The sequence below is a fragment of the Trachemys scripta genome, chromosome 2 (assembly GCF_013100865.1).
Source record: "Trachemys scripta elegans isolate TJP31775 chromosome 2, CAS_Tse_1.0, whole genome shotgun sequence".
In the NCBI taxonomy this organism is placed as follows: domain Eukaryota; kingdom Metazoa; phylum Chordata; order Testudines; family Emydidae; genus Trachemys; species Trachemys scripta.
Genome location: NC_048299.1, coordinates 122,222,866 through 122,233,385, shown reverse-complemented (window position 1 = coordinate 122,233,385; position 10,520 = coordinate 122,222,866).

The following is a 10,520-nucleotide window of genomic DNA, read 5'->3' as shown; positions in this document are numbered from 1 at the left end:
CTTGGTGTCTGTTCTCTGCTTGCTTTACCTGTAAAGGGTTAACAAGCCCACAGGTAAAAGAAAAGGAGTGGGCACCTGACCAAAAGAGCCAATGGGAAGGTAGACCTTTTTAAAATTGGGAAAGAAATTTTCCCTTTGTCTGTTGTTCTCCGGAGAAGGAGAAATGGAACAGCAATGCTATGTAAGGCTTGAACCAGGTATGAAAATTCATCTTCCATACCTAGAAGAAATTATTTGGATAGGAATGTTTAGTTAAAAACAATCAGGTTTATTTTTTATTTTGGCTTGTGGATCTCCTCTGTGCTAACCCTTGATGCTTTTGTTTGCTTGTAACATTTAATCTGAACCCCCAAGAAAGCTAGTTTGGGTGCTTAAATTTTTGAATTGCTCTTTTAAAATCTAGCAATAGCCTAAGTTCCAGATATATTTTTTCCTTTTTGTTTTTAATAAAATTTACTTTTTTAAGAACAGGATTGGATTTTTGGTGTCCTAAGAGGTTTGTGCATATGTTGTTTGATTAGCTGGTGGCAACAGCTAATTTCCTTTGTTTTCTTTCTCAGCTCTTCCCCGAAGGTAGCGGGGAGGGCTTGAAGGTACCCCACAGGGAGCAATACCCAAGTGCTCCTTCCTGGACTCAAAGGGTTGGTTTTGTTTTGTTTTGTTTTGTTTTGTTTTTTGCGCATTTGGGTGGTGGCAGCATTTACCAAGCTAAGGTCAGAGAGAAGCTGTAACCTTGGGGGTGTAACACAAGCCTGGAATGGCAAGTATTAATTTTTAAAATCCTTGTGGGCTCCCACTTCCTGCACTCGAGGTGCCAGAGTGTGGATTCAGCCTTGACACTCTGTAACAGTTTAAAGCAACAGAGGGTCCTGTGGCACCTTTGAGACTAACAGAAGTATTGGGAGCATAAGCTTTTGTGGGTAAGAACCTCACTTCTTCAGATGCAAGTGTAACAGTTTAGTTCCATCTCTTATCTCTTTTCACCCCATCTGCTTGTGGGCAGATGTAACACAGTGTCTTTGTCTTTTGTTTACACATATTAGTATAAGATATAAGAGTATCAAAAGGTCAAACCCAAAATTCTATCTCAGGCTGACAAACAGGCTTATATGCTAACACTCCTGTGAGATGGGTGGATTGTGATGTGAAAGTAAGCATCTTGTAGGTCGAGGGCTGAGAACCAGTCCCCCTAATTCAAATATAGGATTATTGCTGCCAAAGCAACCATCTTGAATCATTGTATCTTTACCAATCTATTGGATGACCTTAAACCCAGAATGGTTCTCCAATCACTGTTCCTTTTCAGTGTCAAGAAGTATTTGGAATAGAAGCCCTTTCCTCTGTGTTTAGTGAGAATTGGTTCTATAGCACCTAGGTTCAGAAGATGGTTTGTTTCTTGATGTAAAAAGTGCTCATGGGAAGGGTCTCTGAAGTAGGATGAGAAGAGAGGTCAAGTAGATTGATTATCCTGTGAAGCGAATCAATTAAAGAGGCTAGGACTTTTCAGCTTGGAAAAGAGGAGACTGAGGGGGGATAGGATAGAGGTATATAAAATCATGAGTGATGTGGAGAAAGTGAATAAGGAAAGGTTATTTACTTGGTCCCATAATATAAGAACTAGGGGCCACCAAATGAAATTAATGGGTAGCAGGTTTAAAAAAGTTCTTCTTCACACAGTGCACAGTCAACTTGTGGAACTCCTTGCCTGAGGAGTTTGTAAAGGCTAGGACTATAATAGGGTTTAAAAGAGAACTGGATAAATCCATGGAAGTTAAGTCCATTAATGGCTATTAGCCAGGATGGGTAAGGAATGGTGTCCCTAGCCTCTGTTTGTCAGAGGGTGGTGATGGACAGCAGGAGATAGATCACTTGATCATTACCTGTTAGGTTCACTCCCTCGGGGGCACCTGGCATTGGCCACTGTCAGTAGACAGGATACTAGGCTGGATGGACCTTTGGTCTGACCCAGGATGGCCATTCTTATGTTCTTATGTAGATGATCTCCAATACCTAGGTGTTTGTGGTTATACACTCCCAGTTTTGAAGAAGAGTAAGGCGGTTGCCAAAGGGATGGAGATGTTTGGATTGTTTCGGCAAATAAATGTGGGGATGATAACACATCAGAATTGGTGTTTAGATGTAGAGAGCTGTGATGTTGATGATTGTGAGGCAGCTGGTCTCCGCTTTTGTAGTCTGTCTTTTTCTTTGGGGTTCATAATGCCTGTGGGCAGGAGGAAATTGAGCAGGCTGGGATCAGGAACAGTCAACATGGATTCACCAAAGGCAAGTTATGCCTGACCAACCTGATTGCCTTCTATGATGAGATAACTGGCTCTGTGGATATGGGGAAAGTGGTGAACATGATATACCTTGACTTTAACAAAGCTTTTGATATGGTCTCCCACAGTATTCTTGCCAGCAAGTTAAAGAAGAATGGATTGAATGAATGGATTATAAAATGGATAGAAATCTGGCTAGATCATCAGGCTCAACAGGTAGTGATCAATAGCTCCATGTCTAGTTGGCAGCCGGTATCAAGTGGAGTGCCCCAGGGGTCGGTCCTGGGGCCAGTTTTGTTCAACATCTTTATTAATGATCTGGATGATGGGATGAATTACACCCTCAGCAAGTTCGCAGATGACACTAAGCTGAAGGGAGAAGTACATACACTGGAGGGTAACGATAGGGTCCAGAGTGACCTAGACAAATTGGAGGATTGGGCCAAAAGAAATCTGGTCAGGTTCAACAAGGAGTAGTGCACAGTCCTGCACTTAGGGTGGAAGAATCCCATGCACTGGTATAGGCTGGGGACTGACTGGCTAAGCGGCAGATCTGCAGAAAAGGACCTGGTGATTACAGTGGAAGAGAAGCTGGATATGAGTCAGCAGTGTGTCCTTGTAGCCAAGAAGGCTAACAGCATATTGGGTTGCATTAGTAGGAACATTGCCAGCAGATCGAGGGAAGTGATTATTCCCCTCTATTCGGCACTGGTGAGGCCACATCTGGAGTATTGCTTCCAATTTTGGGCCCCCCACTACAGAAAGGATGTGGACAAATTGGAGATAGTGCAGCAGAGAGCAATGGAAATGATTAGGGGCCTTGGGCACATGACTTACGAGGATAGGCTGAGGGAACTGGGCTTATTTAGTCTACAGAAGAGAAGAGTGAGGGGGGATTTGATAGCAGCCTTCAACTACCTGAAGGGGGTTTCAAAGAGGAGGGAGCTCAACTGTTCTCAGTGGTGGCAGATGACAGAACAAGGAGCAAAGGTCTCAAGTTGCAGTGTGGGAGATCTAAGATGGATATTAGGAAAAACTATTTCACTAGGAGGGTGGTGAAGCACTGGAATGGGTTACCTAGAGAGGTGGTGGAATCTCCATCCTTAGAGGTTTTTAAGGCCCAGCTTGACAAAGCCCTGGCTGGGATGATTTAGTTGGGGTTGGTCCTGCTTTGAGCAGGAGGTTGTCCTGAGGTCTCTTCCAATCCTAATCTTCTATGATTTTATGATCTCTGTGCTGTCTAGGATTTACTATATCTCCTTCTTTGTGTAGGTGTGTAAATTCCCAGGGAATGCAACGTGTCTCTAGAGTCTTTTAGTGTGTAGAGGGATTCATCAGTTTTTTTCTGTAAACAACTTGAATTCTTTGAATGGAAGTTCTTCCACCATAGTCTGAATCTCTCTTGGAAAGCCAGAAAGGTGAAGCCAGGAAGCTCTGCACATGACCACTGCTGTTGAGATGGAGCAAGCATCTGTGTCAGTGGAGTCTAGAAGGCCTGCAACAATGTCTTTGTGAGAAGCTGACCCTCAGAAATGACCACCTGAAACTGTTCCTTTTGATCAGCTGGAAGATGTTCAATGACGGTGTTTAATTTAGAAAAAATAATTATATGATTGTATTTTGCCATAAATACTTGGTAATTAGTGATCCTAAATTGTAGGGTTGCCAGTGAATATGATTTTTGTCCAAATAAATACAGTCGTTTCTAGTCCTTATCATAGGGTGTCGATTTTAGTGTGGTGCTCTCTGCCACATAGCATTGACCACAAGGGAATTTGTGGATGGGTGGGAAAATAAATCATCTAGGTCCTTAGAGGGAACATAATCATTTTTGTCTGGTCTTTTGAATGTGGGCGTTATTGTGGCTGATGTTTGCCATAGAGTTTTTGCGGGGTCCAGCAAGGTCTCATTGATAGGGAATGCAATGTGAGTCAATTATGATGTATATAGGATGTCGAGCAGCTTGTGTTCCTTCACCTCTTCAATTGGAATTTGTAGAAAATCTACTACCCTCTTAATGAGATCTTGAAACTGTTTGAAGTCATCTGCCATGGTTGGTGGAGAAGACATAACGGCTTCATCAGGAGAGGATGAAGTTAATTGCTGGAGAAATCTTTGTCTAGCCTCACTTCCTGTTCCTCAAACATCTTCTCTTGTGGATCATAAGGTCTGATAGAGAAGTTGAAGGAGATTGCCTTCCCCTATCCCAGTGAGCGGCACTGGGGGCCCTCGAGAATTGGTGCCTATAGGCCACGCAGAGGTCCCACTATGACTACTGAGTGGCATTGGTGGGGGCATCCAAGGGGGTCTATACTAACTGGGTTTCTCTCGTGGTGGTAAACTGGTTCTGTAGAGGTTACTGGTTGGCTCACTCCTTGGTATTGGAACGGGGAGCCTTCCACAGAGACTGAATATAAATTGTCATCATCATCCCCTTTATAGTTGCTTGACAGAGGTGGAGCCATCATGTACGCTGAGTGAGACTCTCTTGGTACTATATGTATGTCAAGGGACTGAGATGTGGCAGGTACTGAGATCGAGTTGGTGCTGAGTAGGGGTGAGTCAAGTGTCTCTCAACTATTAAGTCTTTGGAGAAATGAAATTTCTGTGGTACCAGAATAGCAGTTGGTACCGCTGAGGCAAGCTGAGTGGGAGCAGGTGATGTAAATGGAAACTGACAGTACCAGGAGTCTTCTGCACCCCGATGGATGGCCAGGAGGTGTCATTTTGATCTTCTGCAGGCCCAAAGTACTCGGTACAAAGGCCCCAGAGGACTCCGTCAGTGCGGTCTTAGAAGAGCTAGTTTGCTCTCTACTGCTCCTTTCCCCTGATGGTACTAATCTCCCTGAGCCTGTGCCCTCAGGGTCTTTAGGTTTACTGCTGGTACCAGTACCTGAGCAGCCTGCAGCTTCATGGGTACCCAGTTGTAGATCGGATGGTACCAAGGTTATCAACCTTCTCAAGGATTGTCTCTTTACGGTAGATTCTCTACTCCAGAGACTTGTAACCCCCCCACCCCTCTTCTAACCTCCTGGAGAATTCTGAGCCGAGGACATTGATGGAATCAGCCTTGTTGGGGACTGCTGTAACAGGGGAAGGCGGCTTTTCCCAGGGCTGGTCTGAGTGAACTTTCCATCATTAGAAGTCTTAGGGTTTAGTGCATGGTTCTTCCTAGCTCTCAATTTTAGTTTCATCCAGAAAGTGCACTTTTGAGGCACGTGTGACTCTCTGAGGCAGTGAATGCAGCAAGAATGTCCATCGCTGACTGGAATTGCTTTCCAGTAGGAAATAAAATACTTAAACCCAGGAGAGCTGGGCATACCCGGTCCATGATTCACTTCCCCAGAGGGAAGAGATAACAAACTAACTAAGGACAGGTAGTTGGCTATTCTAACAACAAAATAAAGGAAATTTTATTTATTTAATTTTCAATTTTTTTGTGTTAGGGAAAAAATGGAAAAAAGGGAGGCGTATCACAACTTACTAATGGAAACTCTATGAACTAACATTATTAATCAAGAACAGAAAGCAAGATCTAGATGAGGAATTCTCAAATTGAACTGTGCTGAGGCGCCATCTCAGGCCAAAGGCGATTGAGAAGGAACTGAAAGCGGCTAACTTGTGCAGCGCTATATAGCCATGAGGCAGGGCATGACATGAGAAGAGCGCATGTGCGGGCCAAACGGACACGGCTACCTAAAATCTCAATCTGATGCGCAAGGACGTGGATACACCTAGAGCAGAGCACCTACAGGCACACTAATTGAAGAAGAATCTCTGTTGGAGCAGCAACTACAAAGTGTCTGGACAGTTTGGGAAACCCATCTACAAAGATCCCAGCCTGGAATGGCAAGATGGATCCATGATGTGACCAGCAATGACTACCATGGATCAGAAGGTTTTCCATGAAAGAGAGGAGGTCAGGAAGGCCTTAGCCAAATGGAAACTTGCTAACAGAGATGAGTTGAAGCAGGAACTTAAAGAGCTGAGAAATCACCTAGAGAAGGAAATCAGAATCAGAAACCACAGTGGTCAGCTGCCTGGATGTGGAATTGGGCCAGACAGAGAACTTGGTTAAGACCAGACATTTACAAACTTTTCTCCTGATTTGTAAACCTCCACCCCAAGGCCCAGAGGTGAGACATCAATCTGTCCCAGCTCAAATAATGCAAAACCCCACTGTCTTTCAGGGGAAAACTCCCAGGGACACTTATTTGGCTCAGTTCAAAATCATAGCCCAAATGAATGGTTGAGAAGGTGAACAGAGAGGGGGATTTCTGGCAGCCAGCTTGAGTGGCCCAGCTTTGATGGTGCTGCAAAACATATCCTCAAAAAGAGACTGAGTTATTCAGATCTGGTACAAGCACCTAATGTGCAGTTTGGAGCCAGCCATCAATGTGAGCTGGCTAGGGCACAGCCCAGCGCTATAAAGAGTGGGAAAGGGGAGACGCCACCTGCACTGGCAAAAGACATGCAAAGACACGTTCCTGGCAGCAGTGCACCAGAAGAGGAAGCAGCCGCTCATGAGGAAGATGGACCCATGGCGATCAGCTTTTCTCCAAGTACAGTTCTGTGTCTAATATGTAAAATGCAAGAGGGGATTCTAATCTCATCCATGATATTTTTTATTACAAAAAGTGAAATTCACTTTATTAAAAAAGTCAATAATGCAAAAACTAAGGGAAAGCAGTTCAGTTAAATACTGGTACTGTGAAAAAACTGGCATAAATAGGATTGTTATAAATATAAGCTAAGCCAGGACAGAATGTCACAAGTGTCTAGTGAAAGGCTCTCACCCAATTTGAAAAAAGAGCACAGGAAATAAGTAGTGGGTACTGGCTCAGACATAATGTAACCCTTCTGCCAGTCAGAGTTTGCAGCAACAAGGGCTGGGTTCAGCATCTAGGAGTTCCTTTTCAACAATACAACACAAACCGGCTTCAGCCCACACCCAGTGACCTGGGACAATTACACACCATCCCCTGGGCGCCTCTAAGAGGGCACCTTCCCCTCTCGCAAGAACAGAGTTTGAGTGTAGCACAAAACTTTTAATAAAAGGAAGGAAATAATGCAGCATTAATTTGGGGGAAAAACACTGCAAACAGGGTTTATAAACATAAACCATGAGCAAAGGACCCATCACCAAGTAAATTGGGCAGTGTCCTTTTTCCTCTCACGTTCTTAAGACCAGCAACCCAAAAGTTCCTTTAATGTGCCCATCCCTTCTCTGCACCCCACTCATAGTTGCTGTCCTTGGACAGTGCAGACCCAGAGTTGCATCTGCAGAGTTCGCCTCCCACCCTGGATGGAAGGGGCAGGGGTTAGGAGGCACCTTACTCACACCACTGCTTGGACATTCATTCATCACCACTCTCTGAAGGACTCTGCTCTGGCACTCTCCACCAGCCACCGAGGCCAAGATGTCTTCAGGGCCCCCCACTTAACATAGCTCTTAGCGATTTCAGCTGTCAGTGGGGGAACCTCACTGCTGGTGTACCTGGGCAGTCTCTTACATCAGAGACACTATCCTAAAGCAGGTCTTATACTTAAACTAGATATTAATGATTTCAGCACTGCAGCATGTAACAAGACTCTCAATTGAGTCTAAATTAGCTCTGTTATTACATAACGGAGAGTAGACCAGTCAAGTGGTATCTGCATCACCCACTTTCCCCACCCTCTCTCAACTCACTGGGCTTTGGAACCCATGTCGCCTGCCTAGTGAGTGCTGTTTAATTGAGGGTGAGTCCTTCAATCTGGACATGCCAAGTACAGTTCTGCTGCCCTTGATTCACACAAGAAGGATTACAACCCTTCATTACTCCCGCCCCAATAACAAGGAGACTGGGGATCCCACACCAGCCAAAAGTGACCATCTGGGCAAGCAGTCCCATTATGCTGAGCACTTAGGCAAGGTGGGTGTGCCCATGCAAATGAGATCAGCTTCTGAAGTCTTTTTCCACACCTCACCACTAGATGTCAGGGAAGAGCTCATTCAGACTCTGCTTACATCAACATTATACGTGACATGTTACAAAATGCTAGGGAATAGGGGATCCAAAACTGAACCACCTAATTGGTCTCAAATACAGAAAGTGATCTCTGGAATTTGAACAAGAAGTTTGGGCAGCCAAGATAGTGGATGAGCTAATGATCCATTTGAATTTCATTAGGTTATAGTTTAGAGATTAAGGCTATTTCTACAACTGAGAAAGATCTTACTTTAGCTCAAGCATAAAGTGTGGTGTGTGCATTAGAGAGCCAGGTGCTAGTCCCAGCTCTTCAGGTGTGTGTTGTTTTAGTCTTTCCTTATTTAATGTTCAAACCACTAATCCTGTTCCAATAAGACTGATTTTGAACCCCCAAATAAAACAAAACAACCCTGCCTTCAGATTAGAATTAAGTATCACTGACAACCAGAACACTTTCTAATAAATTGATTAAGTGCATAGGGCTGGCATTTTCAGTGGCATTTACGTACCTGCCTTACTTAGGCTTTTTCGAAAATACCAGCCTAGGACATTAACATGGCTCCTTGTTGTAATAGTTGCAACATGTCTGCCTCTACTTAGCAACTGAAATCACATTATACTAGAAAATCTGGATAGATGGATTTAAAATAATAATAGTTTGTGCAAGAGACAGTTTTCAATAATAAAATGCATATGAAAATGCCATTATTTAAGAATTACTTGTGATTTGCTGTCAAAGCTCATGAGCGGGGAGAGAACAAAACATGGCCCTCCCCGCAAAGACTACTTTTGAAAAGTGAAAGGAGACTCCGGGATTCAGTAAAATTATTGTTCCTGCTTTGTCTATTAAAAATACCCTCTGGGTGAGGGGTAGCCAACCTGTGGCTCTGGAGCCACATGCGGCTCTTCAGAAGTTAATATGCGGCTCTTTGTATAGGCACCAACTCCAGAGCTGAAGCTACAGGTGCCAAATTTTCAGTGTGCCAGGGGGTGCTCACTGCTCAATCCCTGGCTCTGCCACAGGCCCTGCCCCCACTCCACCCCTTCCCACACCCTCCCCTGAGCCTGCCATGCCCTCACTCCTCCCCCTCCCACCCAGAGCCTCCTGCACACCACAAAACAGTTGATTGGGAGGTACAGGGAGGGAGTGGGAAGCGCTGATTGGTGGGGCTGCCATTGGGTGGGAGGTGTTGGGAGTGGAGTGGGGGGGGGGAGGAAGCTGATGGGAGGGCTGCTGATGTATTACTGTGGCTCTTTGGCAATGTACATGGGTAAATTCTGGCTCCTTCTCAGGCTCAGGTTGGCCACACCTGCTCTGGGCCTTGGGGGAATAGGCACAGGTCTCTTTCTAAATGGGATAAGGTACAAAGGAATAAAGAATGAAGTGACCAGGTAAGCCCTCCAACTTAATTAAGGAAGATCTGGGAGGTTTTATACAGTGAGGATTTACAATAGAAAAGCACTAAACATAACATACAGATTTCTAATGTCTTTATTAATCCCATTTTGATACAGTGTAACAAATCCTACATTGTCTTGACATTCACATTTCATAACATTTAGTTGCCATAGCACTTTTTTTTCTCTAGGCTTTAGAAGGGAAAGAATGCATAGGCTTCCAGAGCAGCACAGGCACATAAGATGCATGCTGGTATATGTAAACCAAGAATTACCATGATGTAAAGAAAACTGGCTCCAGTTTCACTAAGGATGAAATTTACCTGCAAGGGACCAGCACAATGCCTATGCACCAAAACTAAGTCTCTCAAACTATGTTGCACACAACAGGATCGAGGTAGTTGTATTACCTTAAACTGGGTTGAACTAGAAGTTCAGCTTTAGAAGTAGAGGGAAAAAACCTTTATATCAATGGATGCCTTTCACATCATCTTAAGGGTAATAAGCAGAATGATTCCAATCACCTTGGATTTGCTTCAAGGGCCTAGAAACCTGAAACTTAATTTTTTTTTTTTGAGTAACAGTTTTTATATATCTATAGATATAGATATATTTCTTCTTGGAGGGCTAAATTTTATGCCCATTGATTTTGTTAAAGAACAATGGTTAGTATGCTCCCACATGGGAAAAAGTGCTGTTTCTGATATAACTGAGATGAGAGAAATTCTCTCAGATGTCTGATTTTGGCACAAGTCAGTCAGAGCAATGCTCAAAAACAACTGAACATTTAGTATAATCAACAGGCAAGCGATAGAATTTTCCAACCAGGTGAAAAGTTATTAATACTACAAAAATAAGCTTCTGGCCAAGA